At 41.9% G+C, this 17,283-nt stretch overlaps 1 protein-coding gene across 2 annotated transcripts in view; it reads right to left on the reverse strand.

The window, feature by feature from the left end:
* The window catches only part of TRIM61 (tripartite motif containing 61), a 77,954-nt gene that overhangs the window by 24,050 nt on the left and 36,621 nt on the right, over nucleotides 1-17,283 (reverse strand). The window contains exon 6 of one of the 2 annotated variants that reach the window (XR_008524853.2): nucleotides 15,164-16,977. The exons of the other annotated variant lie outside the window; for it this stretch is intronic. The gene's annotated coding sequence lies outside the window, so the exon portion shown is untranslated. Of the gene's footprint in view, nucleotides 1-15,163; nucleotides 16,978-17,283 lie in introns of those variants that run through there. 2 annotated transcript variants of the gene reach the window in all.

Raw genomic sequence — 17,283 nt, forward strand, 5'->3', positions numbered from 1 at the left:
TCAAAGAATCAGCTTTGGTTTTGTTGATTTTCTGTCTTGTTTCCAATTTTAATTTTATTGATTTCTGCTCTAATTTTTATTTTTGTCCTTCTGCATGCTTTACATTGAAAAGCTTTACATTTGCTTTTGTTCTTTCTAGTTTCTTAAGGTAAAGGGTTAAGTTGCTGATTTTAGATCTTCTTTTCTAATATGTTATAAATTTAATGCTATAAATTTCCCTGTAAATACTGCTTTAGCTATGTTACACAAACATTGAAATATTGTATTTGTATTTGTATTTTGCTCAAAATATTTAATTTTCCTGAGACTTACTCTTTGACCCAAGGGGTATTTAGAAGTGTACTAATTTTCACATTTTTGTGGATTTCTCAGAGATTTTTCTATAATATCAACTTTAATTTTGTATTATTTCTATTCTTTAAACGTGTGAAGGTATGTTTCATAGCCTATGATGTGGTTTATCTTGGTGAGTGACTCAGAAGCTTGAAAAGAAGGCTGATTTTGACTTCTCTGTTTTTTGTTTTTATTGGAGACAAGATCTTAACTAATGTCACCCAGGTTGGACTCAAAACTCCTGGCCCCAAGTGATCCACCCAACTTGGACTTCAAAAGTGCTAGGATTAAGACAGGGTCTGGCTATATTGTCCAGGCTAGCATTCAATAGCTATTCACAAGCACAATCATAGCCCACTGCATCCCCAAACTCCTGGGCTCAGGAGATCCTCCTGCCTCAGCCTCCAGAATAGGTGGGACTACAGGTGCACACCACCATGCCTTGCTTCTCTGGGTTTCATCATGTTTTATGATTACATTTTAATCTCTTCTATTAACTTTTTATTTTATTTATTTATTTTTTGAGACAGAGTCTCACTCTGTCACCAGGCTGGAGTGCAGTAGCACAATATCAGCTCATTGCAACTTCTGCCTCCCAGGTTCAAGCAATTCTCTTGCCTCAGCCTCCCTAGTAGCTGGGACTACAGGCACTTGCCACCACGCCCAGCTAATTTTTTTTTTTTTTTTTTTTTTGAGATGCAGTCTCGCTCTGTCGCCAGGCTGGAGTGCAGTGGTGCAATCTCGGCTCACTGCAACCTCCACCTCCAGGGTTCAAGCGATTCTCCTGCCTCAGCCTCCTGAGTAGCTGGGACTACAGGGGCACACCACCATGCCCAGCTAATTTTTGTATTTTTAGTAGAGACGAGGTTTCACCATGTTGGCCAGGATGGTCTTGATCTCTTGACCTCGTGATCTGCCCGCCTCGGCTGCCCAAAGTGCTGGAATTACAGGCATGAGCCACCACATGCAGCCTAATTTTTGTACTTTTAATAGAGACTGGGTTTCACCATGTTGGCCAGGATGATCTCACTCTTGACCTCATCATCCACCCACCTTGGCCTCCCAAAGTGCTGGGATTATAGGCATGAGCCACCGTGCCTGGCCTTATTATATACATCTTTTAAAAACATTTTTTAGTGGTTCTCCCAGAGGTTTACAGTATACATTTTTTAAAAATTTGAGGCCTCTTTTAAGTGAAATTATACTGTTTCCCTTTCAGTATAAGAACCTTGTAATAGTATATTCCCAATTCTCACCGATGCTTTGTGGTCTTGTATTCATACAATACTTTTACATATGCTGGAAAAACACTTATTATTGTTTTAAATAGACAGTTATCTTTTAGAGAAATTACCTTTATTTTATTTTATGCACTTTATTTCTTTGTGTAAACACAAGTTTCTGATATCTATAATATTCCTTTGACCTGAAGTACTTTCACATTCCTCATAGTGTCTGTTTGATGGCAAGAAATTCCCTCCATTTTATTTTTCTAAGTATTTCTCCATTGCTTTTGAGAAATGTGCTAATCGGTTATAGAATTGTGAGTTGGCCAGTTTTTTTTATTTACAGAAGTAACTATTGTCTCCTTGATTTCACATTTTCTGATGAGAGGTCTGTTGTAATTCTTATCCTCCTTCCTTTGTAAGTAGTCATGCACTGAATAACAGTGTGTCAGCCACTGACCACATACATGATGGTGGTCCTATAAGATTATAAACCTGCATTTTTGTAGAAACTTTCTATGCTTACGTATACCCAGATACAAAAATAGTTGCCATTGTGTTACAATTTCTATAGTATTCAGTACAGTAACTTGCTGAACAGGTTTATTAGCCTAGGAGCATATAGCTTGCAGGTATAATAAGCTACACAACTGCAATCTAGGTTTGTGTAAGCATACTCTATGACGTTCACAGAATGATGAAATTATCCCATGATGTACTTCTCAGAACATATTCACATAGTTAACGTATGCAAGGCAGTAATGTAGTTTTTTACTTGGGCTGCCTTCAAAATTGTGTTTTTGATTTTAATTTTCAGCAGTTTGAATTTGATTGATATATTGATATGTTTGGAGATATGTTGTCTTTTTTTCTTGTTTTGGTTTGTGTGTTTTGGTAGTCATGATGCTTGGTGTTATCTGGGCCTCTTGGTTCTGGAGTTTTAGTGTCTGTAACTAAATTCTTGGCCATGATTTTTTTTTAATATTTCCTCTGTTTTACTTTTTAAATTTTTATTTATTTTTGCCTTCATTTCCTAGTGATGAGATTTCTTCTTTCTGAGATTCCAAGTATCCATAAATGACACTGTTTGATACTGTCCCACAGTTCTCAGTTTTTGTTTTTTATTCTTTTCACTTTATATTTCAGTTTGGGTAGTTTGTTTATCTATCTTCAAGTTCACTGATTATTTCCCTCAGTGTATTGAGGGTACTAATGAGCCCATTGAAGGCATCTTCATCTCTTTTCTGTGGTTTTCATTGCTAGCATTTCCACCCGATTTTTTTTTTTTTTTTTTTTGAGACGGAGTCTCACTTTCTCACCCAGGCTGGAGTGCAGTGGCACGATCTCGGCTCACTGCAACCTCCACCTCTCGGGTTCAGGTAATTATCCTCCCTCAGCCTCCGGAGTAGCTGGGATTACAGGCACCCGCCACCACACCGGGCAAATTTTTTTTTTGTATTTTTAGTAGAGACAGGGTTTCACCATGTTGGTCAGCCTAGTTTGGAACTCCTGACCTCAAGTGGTCTGCCTGCCTCAGCCTCCCAAAGTGCTAGGATTACAGGCGTGAGCCACCGCACCCAGCTTTTCCATTTGATTTTATAGTTTCCAACTCTGATAAAATTATCTGATCCTGCATGTTGTCTTTATTTTCCACTAAAGCCTTTAACATATCAATTACAATTATTTTTTCATTTTTTTGCATGAGAGTTCCTACATTTGTGTCATAGCTTAGTATGGTTCTGATGTTCATTTTGTCTCTTCAGAGTGTGGTTTATTTTCCTTTTACATTTTTTTGTATGCCTTGTTTTTTTTGTTTTTGGTAAAAACCAGACATATATAGAAAAATACATACTAAGGTAAACATTTTTATACTTGTAGATTATATTAGTTTTGGACGGAATACCCTAATAAGGTATCACAGACTGGATGGTTTACATAACAGGAAATTTATTGTCTCACAGTTCTGGAGGCCGAGTCCAAAATAAGGGTGTTGGCAGGATTGGTTCTTTCTGAAGGCTGTGACACAAAATTTCTTCCATGCCTCCAGGCTCTGGTGGGTTGCTGCCAATCTGTCATCCCTTGGCTAGTAGATGCATCACTCCAGTGCCATTCTCCCCATGTTTCCTCACATAACCTTCCTCTGTGCATATCTTTGTGTCAAAATTTCGTGTTTTTATAAGGACAGCAGTCATATTGGATTAAGGCCCACCCTAATGGCCTCATTTGAACTGATTACCTTTTTTTTTTTTTTTTTGAGATGGAGTTTCGCTGTTGTTGCCCAGGCTGGAGTACAATGGCACAATCTCGGCTCACTGCAACCTCCGCCTCCCAAGTTCAAACGATTCTCCTGCCTCAGCCTCCCCAGTAGCTGGGATTGCAGGTGCCCACCACCACGCCCAGCTAATTTTTGTATTTTTACTAGAGATGGGGTTTCACCATGTTGGCCTGGTTGGTCTCAATTTCCTGACATCTGGTGATCCACCTGCCTCAGCCTTCCAAAGTGCTGGGATTACAGGCGTGAGCCACCGCACCCGGCCTTAACAGATTACCTTGGTAAAGACCTAATTTCCAAATGAAGTTACATCTGAAGTACTGGGGTTAGCACTTCAATAGATGTTTTTGGCAGAACACAATTCAACCAACAGCAGAGATGAACTTGTTTCCCTTCTGCTAGGCCTGTAGTGAGGATGTGTTTGTATTAATCGAGCCAGGAGTTAGGCAGAGTTTGAAGTTTGTTATTGCTCTGGTTAGCCTTAGTGCATTAAAGGCTTCACACTCCTCTAGTGATGTCTCTCATTTGTCAAACTGGATTCTACTGTTATTTTTACTCAACTCCTGTTAGTGTGGTTTTGGGAGTTGGGGAAGCCCATGGTTTCCAATGTTCTGATTGAGCATGAGTCATGGGCAGGCACTCTGAACTTTGGTCTCAGGCATGTGTGGCCTTCACAAATGTTCTTGACCCTCCTCCTGATGTAATGCTGGGCCTAGCACACATTCCCACATCTCACAGCACAAAGGGAAATGACTGGCACTTCTTCCAAGTCCCCTTTTTCAGGGAACTACCTGGTGATACGTTCACCAAAAGAAGGGAAGAAAACTAAGAAGGAAAACAAGGGACTCAGACAACAATAGACTTAAAACCTCTGGACATAAGACAGAAGATAAAAGATAATTCTTAGGGTAAGGGAAACATGAAAGGTCTCAGAGGACAGCTGTGCATCATATCACCACATTTCAGTTCATGCTAAGATGATAGAGGGCTTCAGGAGATTGAGCACTACAAAGAAAATGAATATAATCAACAAATCACATGTCGAGTTTAGAGAGGAACTTTAGAGATTAGCAGATATGGGGCTGAAAGAGATAAACAGAAAGTGCAGCAAGTAAGATATCAGGCAATTTTAATCACAGGTAAAACAAAATTTGTGTATCAAATTACAGCACCTAAGTGGCTCAGCTGTGAACAATTATATAGTCATATGAACATATTAATCCAATTATATTACCATATTTGGATATTTGTGGGGAAAGAAAGTATATGCCTGGGTGGTGCGAGAGACCTAAATTCTCAGTTTACTAATATAATTTTAATTTGAAATGTCTAATATTAGACATATTACAGTTATGGAGAAATAGCAGGGTCACTGGAATAAATCATGCCTCTGTTTAACAGGAATTTCGCATAGGATGGCATGACCCAGGAGATTTTCGTTTTTATGTAAGACTTGTTGCTGGACTGAACTAATAACTTTCTATATAATTTTTATAAAATTCATAATGTGGAATTTTAATTCATAATGTGGAATGCATTGAATTGATGACTATACAAGTAACACCATCTTTCATCTTAGAATATCAAAAATACTTTACAATTTACTCCCATTACATCTCTGAAGAGTATGCATTTCTAATACTATTTTATTGACAGCTGCTAAAATAACGGAAGAAAAAACCTTTCCTCTGCTTATAAGTGGTAAACACAGAATTCAGAATTATGGAGCTCCTCTCCTAAGTAAAAATACAAAATCGTTTTCAAATAATCCATCCTTCATAATCTATTACTCTACAGATTATAAGAGGTTAGAAATCATACCCAGTGTGAAACACAGCCTAAGTAGTTTCATAAAAATATCGCTTGAAGAAAACATATGAGATCTGGCATTCAAGTTATAAGATTAAGTGTCACCCACTTCATTGTCCAGAAAAATCCTAATATTACCGGGTGTTACTTTTAATAGAACGACTGCCACTCTACCTACTGTAATGACTTCAGCAAAGTTATTACATTTCTGTAGCTGAATACTAAAGCATGAATCCTATTGTGATGGTGTCTTTTTCCATCTCCTCGGAAGACAATTCTAACAAACAACTCTATTATATCTATCCTGTTTGATTTTGTCTTCTTTCCCTTCCTCCTAGTAATACCAGCCTTAATCTTTTTGGATCATGAGTTTTTGTGGTGTCTTTCCAAATCTCACTGTACTCTGTCTTCAGAGATACAAGATTATGACATGCTGTTTCAGGATCTAGAGTGAAATCTATGTAAAATGAAGAATCTTTTGTCGACTATAATGTTGTGGCAGAAGTCTAGAATCATCATTCCTTAGTCAAAATGGAAAAGCTCATGAAGGTTTTATCTGAAAACATGTTATTGATACATACCCTTATATCAGTTACTGGTTGTCTATTTGAGTGAAGAGTTTGCTATCTCACTTATTAGAGCTTTTAATAAGAAAATATGGTCTGAAGGTTTTGTTTTCATCTAATGTATGTATCATATCGTATTCTTTGTATTTTCAGGTTTCAGAACTGCATCTTATTCATTTTCCAAATAAGAGTATAAAGTGCTCAAAATCAGAGTTTAATCTCTTCCTCTAATATTCAACTGTCTCCGGTAGCATTCACGTATTTTTAGTTAACATAACTATTAGTTTAGTTTTGGCTCGTTTAAAGCATTTTATACTTGCTTTTTCAGAGGTCAGACATCCCCTGTGAGCTTCTTCCTTGAAGCAGCCTGCTCTATAGGACAGGTGAGTGCAGCAGGAGCCAGCCCACTGCAGACCCAAACCCTCTAGTCCTTGTCACAAAAAGGGGCTGGGACCTGATGGTGGTTATCTTCCTGCCTTTTCCTGGTGGTCCTTCTGAGTTGGAGTTGCTTAGTAATTTCAGTGGTGTGACAGCCGGAGTGTTGCTGCTAAAATTTCTCCCTGGGCTGCATGAACGGCTGACAGGTCACGGGGAGAAAACGATTAGCTTCTCCCAGGATTGGTGAAGCGACTGCTGTTGGACAAGTATGGTCGTCACTGGATCTCTGCAAAGAGACTGTCGAAGTGGCTGCGGTTCAGCGTAAGGTCTGTCAGGGAGACCTGAAGCCCTGCGCCAAGAACGCAGTGCTCTCTTAGCCCACCCTGCAGGGATGGCTGTCCAGGCGCTGGGTCTGGGAAGAAAAGCGTGTCCGGAATTGGTTCCTTCCGGTGGGTTCTTGGTCTCGCTGACTTCAAGAATGAAGCCATGGACCTTCTTCACAGTGAGTGTTACAGTTCTTAAAGATGGTGTGTCCAGAGTTTGTTCCTTCAGATGTTCAGATGTGTCCGGAGTTTATTCCTTCTGGTGGGTTCATGGTCTTGCTGACTTCAGGAGAGAAGCCACAGACTTTCGCAGTGAGTGTCACAGCTCTTAAAGGTGGCACATCCGGAGTTCTTTGTTCCTCCCGGTGGGTTCATGGTCTTGCTGACTTCAGGAATGAAGCTGCAGATCCTTGTGTGAGTGTTACAGCTCATAAAAGTAGTGCGGACCTAAAGAGTGAGCGGCAGCAAGATTTATTGTGAAGAGCGAAAGAACAAAGCTTCCACAGCGTGGAAGGCGACCCAAGTGGTTGCCGATACTGGCCAGGGTGGCCAGCTTTTATTCCCTTATTTGGCCCTGCCCACGTCCTACTGATTGATCCATTTTACAGAGCACTGATTGGTCCATTTTACAGAGTGCTGATTGGTCCGTTTACAAACCTTTAGCTAGACACAGAGCACTGATTGGTGCATTCACAAGCCTTTCGCTAGACACAGAGTGCTGACTGGTGTGTTTTTACACAGTGCTGATTGGTGTGTTTACAATCCTTCAGCTAGACAGAAAAGTTCTCCAAGTCCCGACTGGACCCAGGAAGTCCAGCTGGCTTCACCTCTCAAGAGGACAGCTGCCCCGCCCCACAGCACATCCTTCCATCCACTGTGGTACCTGGCGCTGCCCCTGGTCTCCAACATCATCAACCTCCATGGTCTCACTCAGAAGTCAAAGTCCAGAGGTGGTGCTGGCCACGCACAATCACTGCTCAGCTGCCCTGACTTCTGTACAGACTCGCTGGAGGTGTTGCCCAGCCACCTGCAGGAAGCACTGCAGGACACCTAGGCGTCCTGAGAACTTTGTATTCTGTGAGAAGTTTGCATTCTCAAGGAACCTCAGCTGTTTGGTTTGCTCTTCTGCCACCCACCTCTACCTGTGCCAGACTGAAGGCACTCCCTGCCCCACCTTAACAGAACAGGATTCCAGTTGCTGTTTTAATCTACTGAATGTTATTTGTAACTGGTGGGAGAAAAATGTGGTTATAATTCACACTGTACAGCTTATTAAAAGTTACAGTAACACTATAACTGAAATATTGTATTTTAGGAAAAATGAAATTATAAGATGAAATGTAATGTACAGATGAAATATACAGATGAAATTATACGATGTCTGGGAATTTGCTCCATTGGCAGGAGAAGCTGGTGCAGTTACAAAAATTGTTAATTCAAATGATAGAAATTGGTTTATTTTTATGTGTAGGTTCTTCATACTGTTCTCTCTACTCTTATGGATGTATGAAATACTCTACAATTTAAAAGCTTCCTTTTAACTTAGATCAATCAGATCTAACAGGCCACCATCAGGTCCCAGTCTGCGGCCAGGGTTTGGGGACCTCTGTACTAAGAAATCTTGTCAGGCTCTTTCTGCAAGAGCCTGTTGTAATATTATCTGCCCCCTAAGAGGCTTATTTGCAGAGTCCTCGGCTGTGTTTTCTGGATTCTCACACTCTCAGGCAGCTCTCCAACTGGGCAGTCTCATGCAGCAGACAGCCTCCCAGAAGAAAACTCACTGGCTCCTCCCTGCTCCTTCTGGAGGTGGTAGCTCTGTAGTTGTGGTAGAAGGAATGGGGCTATGAACAGTGTCAAAGCTCCTATTGTAGCCAGCTCACCCGGGAAGAATGTATCAGAACTTTGCTTTGGGGGGACGTGGGCATGTAGTTTAAATAAGTCCCTGCGATGAATCTGATATGTTGTCAGTCTCTATGTGGGGTATAAGAAATACATTTGGTCTTTGTTCCTCTTCCTTTTGTGGAGCCCCTAAAGTCCCTTGAAATGTCCCCTGTTTTATTTTTGGTTTATTTTATTTTATTTTTTAATTTTTGGACAGTATTTCAAGTTTATTTGTATTCACAGAATATACCAGGCAATCTTGACAGCTGCGAAGTGACAGCCCTCCAACCCCTAACCCTGCAGCTGCTCCCTAAGGGCAAATTCCAGAAGATCCAGAAGATCATTCCTGAGGTCCGCAGATGCCTCACACAGTGGACAGAGTTGAGATGCTGGAGGATGGAATGTCATCCCTAAACCTACAACCCACTGTTAATGGTGGAGAGTGTTCAGGTTCTTGGCGTCTTGAACGAAGAATTGGACAAAATGCACAAACAAAGCAAGGAAGGAATGAAGGGTTTTCTTGAAAATGAAAGTACCCTCTGCAGTGTGGGAGCAGGCCTGAACATAGGGGCTCAAAGGCCCTGTTAACAGAATTTTTGGGAGTTTAAATAGTCCCTAGAGCATTGCATTGGTAACTTGGGGTACACCCTATGTAAATGGAGGGAATGAAGTAAAATTACAAAGTCATTTACAGCCTACGCCTTACGGAGAGGATATTTCCTGTTATAGCTGAAGTGTGAATTGGCCTTATGTTCCCTGCCTCCAGACTCTATTTTCCTGCCTCACCATCACCAGACTTGATTCCAGCCAGGAAGGCCTCCCTAACTGGAGTCCTCCCCTTTTCTTTTCCTACTCTGCTATAGTTCCAAGTGTCCCCCCTCCACCAGTCCCACAAAGCTCAAATACTGAGAGGTCTCCATTTACAGCAGGGGGGACATCTCACACCCTTGCATAAGTTAAAACAAATATTACACACACTCCTCCATCACCTAGGCGGACATATGGGAATACAAGTAAATATTAATTAGGAGCAATGAGAAATAAATTAATGACGCTCTCCGGGTTTTTCCCACCCCTCGTAGCCCTGCGGTGTCTGTGCCTCAGTCTTCTGTTATTCGGTCTCCCCACAAGCACCAGCTGGCCTCTCTGCTGTAATGTTCTGAGTTTGAGTTCCCTGGGCAGTCCCAGTTTGAAATACGCTCTCCAGCACCAGATACGCCGGTGTTTTCTTTGATTTTTCTGATTCTTTTTGGGGGATTGCGGGGAGTGAGGGTTAGAAGTCAGCCTGGTGGTGCTAGAGAAAAGTGCTGAGGTCCAGCCCGGAGTCCCAGGGCTCCCAAGTCAGATTAAGGGCTTGAGGACACGGGCGCAGGGGTGGGGGTGCCCTCCAGAGGCAGGGGCGCCGGCACACCCTCTTCAGCCATCGGGATCTGGCAGAAGATGAAGTGAGCAGGAGAAAGAGAAGCCTCTTTAGCGGGGTTCAGTTCCTTGACTGGCAGCTGGCACCCAACCCCTGGAGGGTGGAGGACTCTGCGGCTCCACATTCGGTGCCCCTGAGAGGCGCTGGGGTGAGGCTGGGGCCTCTGTGGGCTCTGGGAGAGGTCGAAAGTGAAGATCTCAGAATCTGAGCTCCGCCAGATTACCGGGTTAGTGCAGGATGGTCACGATGGGGTGGGAAATGCGGGAGTGACACATCATGCGCTGGGTGGAACATAAGGGCAAGGGCTGAGTTGGGTTTGTTTGTTTATTTGAGATGGAGAGATGGAATTCGCTCTTGTTCCCCAGGCTGGAGTGCAATGGCACGATCTCCGCTTGCTGTAACCTCCGCCTCCCGGGTTCAAGCAACTCTCCTGCCTCAGCCTCCGGAGTAGCTGGGATTACAGGCGCCAGGCACCACACCCAGCTAATTTTCGTATTTTTAGTAGAGACACGGTTTCACCATGTTGGCCAGGCTGGTCTTGAACTCCCGACCTCAGGTGATCTGCCCACCTCGGCCTCCCAAAGTGCTGGGCTTACAGGCATAAGCTACTGAGCCCGGTGGGCTGGGTTTTTTAATTTCATATATATTTTTGGACTCAGGATGTTGCTCTGTCACCATGTAGTGCAGTGGACAGTCATGGTTCACTGTAACCTGGAACTCCTGAGCTCAAGGGATCCTCCAGCCTCAACCTTCCAAATAGCAGGACTGCAGGCACACCGTCACCATGTCCAGCTAATTTTTTCAAATTACCATGATTGGTGGGTAGAGATGCATAACATTCCTTTGAGGCAAAGGGAAAGCATGGCCAGGAAGCTGTCGAAATAAGCCTGGAAAAACCTAGCCAAATCTGTAGTAGCCAGATATTTACCATTTCCTGATTGGATGGAGTAAGTCATGTCAGTAACATTGGGAGAGATCACCCCATTAAAGCTGTCATCAATTCCCTCTGAGATGTCATACTTCTTTCAAAGTATAACAGCACACAAAATTGGGGTTGAACCCAGAAATAGTGAGATAATCACTCCTAGGTCTTGCATCATGGGTTTCAAATCTTGAGTATGTATTTTAACTAATATTTAATCATATTATCTTTTTTCACTGGGGTCAGGAACATCCATGGATCCCATTTTGTAAAGCTAATTTGAAAATGCAGAAGATGTAATTTACTTTGCATTTATTACTTATTGTATTTCTCTTTTCTCTTTAGTATTTCATCCCAGTGTGTGTTCTCACCATAGAAAATTTAGGGAAGCCAGTGATTTTCATAGTTAAGATACAGGATACCTCTTTGACCTCCATTTTATGTTCAGTAACATCACTAAGGTAATAGAGGATTCTTCATTTAAAATCAGAGGGATCCCTAGTAAACTAATTAGAGGGAACTAATAAAGTCTGTAAAGGTTTTCCAATGATGCATCTCAACAGATGCTTAGGTTCAATCATCATCCAGGTTACAGAGACAGAAAAGTCAACCAGCACCTTTTAATCTTTTGCGTTGTTTAGATTCTTTTGGTAAATTTTACATTTTCAACTTGAAATTGCAAATTAGGAATTTTCCTCCAGTTTTTTTGTTTTGTTTTGGTGCTTTTTTTTTTTTTTTGGTCCTCTCCTTGAATCTAGAATTTGGTGTTATTTTTCTTTCTCTTTCTTCCCCATCTCCCTGACTTTTCATGTCTATTGTTTTTTATTCTTTCTTTTTTTTTTTTTTTTTTGGTAAACGTGCAATACACTTTAGGGGCTGTTCCTTTTCATGTTATTATGTTTTGAAGTTTCTGACTCCAGAAAACCTTCTATTAGTACCATCACAGTTCTATGGGCACTGGAGGGTTACAGAGTTTAGGAACCCTGGTTGTAAGTTTGGTTGAAACTGACCACTTTGGTGAGCCACAGGGGTCACCGGTTTCTCCCCATAATTCTTTTTCTTCTTTTTCTTTTCTTTCTCTTTTTTTTTTTTTTTTTTTTTTTGAAACAAAGTCACATTATGTTGCCCAGGCTGGTGTCAAGCTCCTGAGCTCAAGCGATCATTACAGGTGTGAGATACTGTTCCCAACCATCTCCCTGTAATTCTGAAGATCAGAATCTTTGTTGTAACAAAGGCCTAGACAGCAGCAGAAAGCAAAGATATTTCTAGGCTCCTAATTAGCCATCTGCTCTTATGAGTATGAGCCTCAGTAGCTATTGTTTAAATGTTTGTCTCCACAAACCTCCTGTATTATAAACAATCACCCATGTGATTCCACTGAGAGGTGGAACCTAATGAGAGGTGTTTAGGTCTCAAGGGCTTCCCCTCATGGATTCATGCCAGGCTAAAAAAGAGCTTTCGAGAGTATATTCACCCACTCTGCTCTCTTTTTCTTTTCTTTGAGACGGAGTCTTGCTCTGTCACCCAGGCTGGAGTGCAATGACACAATCTTGGCTCTGCCATCTCTGCCTCTGGGGTTCAAATGATCCTCCCACTTCAGCCTCCCGAGTAGGTGAGACTACAGCTGCATGCCATCATGCCTAGCTAAGTTTTGTACTTTTAGTCAAGATAGAGTTTTGCTGTAGCAGGACGAGCCACAGACAAAACCTCTCAGACACCGAGTTGTAGAAGGAAGGGCTTTATTCAGCTGGGAGCATCGGCAAGCTACTGCCTTAAAATCTGAGCTCCCCAAATGCACAATTTATGTCCCTTTTAAGGGCTCACAACACTAAAGATTTCACATGAAAGGGTTGTGATTGATTTGAGCAAGCAGGCGGTACGTGACACGGGCTGCATGCACCAGTGGCCAGAGAGAACCAGAACAGGGCAGGGAGTTTCACAATGTTCTTCTATACAATGTCTGGAATCTATAAATAACATCGGTTTCTAAGTTATGAGTTGATTTTTAACTACTAGGTTTAGGCCAGGCAGGCCCAGTCCTGGTTTCAGGCCTGGCGCCGGGTTGCCTGTCTTTGGTTGTACTTCCTTGTTGTTTTTTCTTAAAACAGGTACTGAGTATAAAACAATATCAGAGAGTCTCTCTCTTCCCTCATTGCCATGTTGATCGAGCTGGTCTTCAACTCCTGGCCTCAAGTGATCTGCCTGCCTAGGCCTCCCAAAGTGCTGGGATTACAGGCATGAGCCACTGCACTCAGCAGCTCCGCCTCTGCTCTTTAGCCATGTGAGGAAAAGTGTTTCTCCCTCCAGAGGCTGCAGCATTGAAGGCACCATCTTGGAAGCAGAGACCAGGTACTCACCAGACACCAAACCTGTCACTGCCTTGATCTTGAGCTTCCTACCTTCCAGAACTGTGAGAAATTAATTTCTCTTCTTTATAGATTACCAAATCTCAGGCATTCTCTCAAATCAGAACAAAATGGATTAACATAAGTAATTGTAGTTTTCAAATAATGCCAAATCTCCAAATAGTGACTTCTTGCTTCACACAAGTGACCACCAAATGAGCCCGTATATGGCACAGGATACAATTTTTCCCCATGTGCTCTATAGAACAGGTACCAGCTTGGACGTGAGACACACGAACAATTGGTCACAAATTAGAGTTTCCCCTGAACTTACATCAGTCACAGCTTACGTTAGAATCTAGAAACACACCATGGAAAATTTAGGAAAGACAGTGATTCTTACAGTTGAGATAAGGGATACCTCTTTTACCTTCATTTTATGATTAGTAATGTTACTAAAGTAATAGAGGACTCTTCATTTAAAATCAAAGGGATCCCTGGTTACCTAATTGGAGGCAAAGGATTAAGTCTGCGAAGGTTTTCCAATTGATGCATTTCAACAGATATTGAAGTTCAATCACCATCCAGGTTACAGAAACAGAAAAGTCAACTAGCACCTTTTAAGCTTTTGTGTTGTACAGGCTCTTTCGGTAAATTTTGCATATTCAACTGGGAATTGCAAATTAGGAATTTCTGTTCCAGTTTTTGTTGTTGTTGTTCCTCTCCTTGAATCTGTAATTCGGTTTTATTTTTCTTTATATTCCCTGTCTCGCTGACATTCATGTCCATTGTTTTTTATTCTTTCTTTTTTTTTTTTTTGGAGACATTCAATACATTTCAGGAGTTGTTCCTTTTAATGTGATTATGCTTTGACAATACATAATAATTTAACATGATTATTGTCTAGGACAATACCGATTGTAACAGCTTGTGAAGAAGGTTCAATAGAGAAATAAGGCATAAACTTTTCTGTAAACTTATCAGTGGAATTATACACAGAGGATCTGTTTTTTAAATTATAAAAGACACGGCAATATGTCTGGACTGAGATGCATGACTCAAGGAGACATTAAAAGGGACTTGAGTCCATGTTCCTATACTTAACTAACAAAATATTATCCAAATTACGACCTAGGTCAGAGATTTCTCTCAAAGAGTCTCAGCCAAACTCAGTAAAAGCAGCACAAAGGAGCTGAGCTGAAAGTGCAGGCTCATCATGTGGCACAGAGCCAATGAGCAAAGCAAAGCTAAAACAGCAATTCCCTGAAGGTGGCAGCCAACATCTGGATAATCCTGCTCACAATGGCCATTGAAGGGGTCAGTTTGCATAGATAGGGTGGACCCTCCCTGACAATTGGTTCAGTGTTGAGACTGCTGATGCCACACGCTCCAAGATTGTGTGAAATGGACTCTTACTCCTGTAATGAGGTTTATGAGGAGAGAAGGGTGTCTACAGAGTTGACGCAAAAAGTGACTTGAGAGAGCAGGGAAAGGAGACTGGTTTGGGGTTGTGATGGTTGTCATGGGTGGGGCTGCTGAAAGGGTCCTGCACTACCAGGGGCTTGCTAGGTCTGAACCTCCCACCTGCACCAACAGAGGGAGCACCCAGGCTTTCTCGTCAGCTTGTCCAGGGAGGGCAGAAGGGAAGAGAGAAGAGTGAGTCCCCCAATAATATCAGCAGTCAAACATAAACATGGAATCAGAACCTTTATTACAAATGCCTTCCAAGAACACAGGAAGAAAATATAGCTACATATAAAGGGTGCTCTAAGTAGTTAATCATTGGTCTATGATAATATGATTGTAACAGCTTGTGAAGAAGGTGCAATAGAGAAATAAGGCATCAGTTTTCTGTAAACTTAGTGAAAGTGTACACATATGATCTGGTTTTTAAATTATAAAAGGAAACTTCTCCCAACTCATAGTCCAGAAAAATGCCAACTTGCAGGACTTCTGTGTTCCTTGTATTGCATGAACTACAGAATGGCTGAATTTGCCAGCACCCCATCTGTGGAGTTGGTGATGTAAGCTCATCTCTGGGAAATGTTTCTTTACACACACCAAGGAATCATGTACCTTTGCCTCTCACTTCTACTTGCCAAAAGTGTCTCCCAGCATCAAATCCCTCACAGCTTCAGACAGCTGGGTAAAAACTAAATGACTGAGGATTATCAGTAAAGTGTGGGTTCATCATTCTAAATATCACACTTTCTGTCTCTTGAGATAATAAGACTAGGGTGGGCTGTTTCTGGATCTAGTGTCAAATCTTCCTGAAACGTGCTCATCATTTTTTTCAGGCCAAAATAAGGTGGAGAGAGACTCAAATTCTCCTTCTTTGATTCGTATGAGAAGACTGCAGGGGTTTTCAGGTTGTCATATGTGTTGTAGATGTTCTCAACACTGTCAGCACATCCAGGTCTGCCCGAAAACACTTCTCTGTTACTTCATTTAAGAAATTCTGTAGTGTGGATAAGTGGTCTGAAATTTGTCTTTGGTTTTCAGTGAGTTTTTCTTTAGCATCCTTCTCTTCAGTAAGTAATCTTGCATGAATTGCAGCTTGTTTCTTTACCAAGAAAGACTTAATTTCTTTAAATTCAGATTGTTATTCCTTCCTCCATGTTGCCATCTTCTTTTTCACGTTAAGAGATCTCAAAATCGGGACTTCAGACCGCATCTTGGCATGTTCAGTTTCCTTCTTTAGTGGCTTAATGTAGCTTTTGAGCTTCCTTCTGTGTATAGCTGCAGCTTGCTCAATGGGCAACAAAGGATGATCCTGATGGTCAAAGGAGACCTTGAACTGGGGACACAATAGCTCCAGGTCCTTCTCACAGAGCAGGACCACACCCTGACTGTGCTTCTCACGGAGGGGCTCCTCTTCCTGCCATTCCCTTTTGCTCCTCACGGTGAGAAGCTGCTGAACCATATCAATCATGTGGCGCAACTGGGTGTTGCTCCTGAGGTTCTCATCAGGGCAGTGATGGAGGCAGACAGGACAGGGGAGGACATCCTGTAAGTCTTCCCAGCGCTGGTTGATGCAGGAGTGACAGAAGTTGTGCCCACAGTGAGTGGTGACTGGGTCCTTCATGTAATCCAGGCAGATGGGGCAGCTGGCCTCTGCTTGGAGCTCAGCCAGAGAGGCTGCAAAGGCCATGGTGCAGGGAGGGATCTGTGTGGGGAGACTCCCTGCAGAAGGTGTGATCCTCCAGGAAGGAGGGAAAGTGAGAACCTGGTGCCTCCTCAGCGTTCTGTCTCCTGCAAGCACATCACAAGCCTGTGTCTGCTTCTTTCCCTTTGGCTCTAGAAGCAGCTCCAGGGGAAGGCAGGTCCCAGGGCACTGGCTGATCCTGTGACCCTGGATCCGCCTTTACTCAAATTCAAGCTAGGCTCTTTTGTCGTGTTTCTCAGGAAGGGCCACAATTACAAGAGGTGATGGAAACTAATGACCATGTAAAATACTCCAGACTATGAGACTTTCAACAGAGCAATAAGGCAGTTTCTTCAACTACAAAAGGAGAAAAAAGAATAAGATATTAAAGCGCTGAAGAGCATGTATATCAATGAAAATAACTACCTAATAATTTTTCTTATTTCTACATAAACACTTCTAAAAATAAAGTCCATTGAACTAGAAGAAATCTCATAAGTATTCACTAGTTATGATTTCTGATAATGATATTACGAGCTTAATATTTAAAAGAGGCTCCATATTTTAGACATTCATAGTGCAGTATTTACCCATAAGATTATATGTGATCCTGTGTTTGCTTCAAAGTATTGCAAAGTATAGGGATTAGGATATAAATTTGTA

This window comes from Pongo abelii, chromosome 3, assembly GCF_028885655.2.
Source record: "Pongo abelii isolate AG06213 chromosome 3, NHGRI_mPonAbe1-v2.0_pri, whole genome shotgun sequence".
NCBI lineage: Eukaryota > Metazoa > Chordata > Mammalia > Primates > Hominidae > Pongo > Pongo abelii.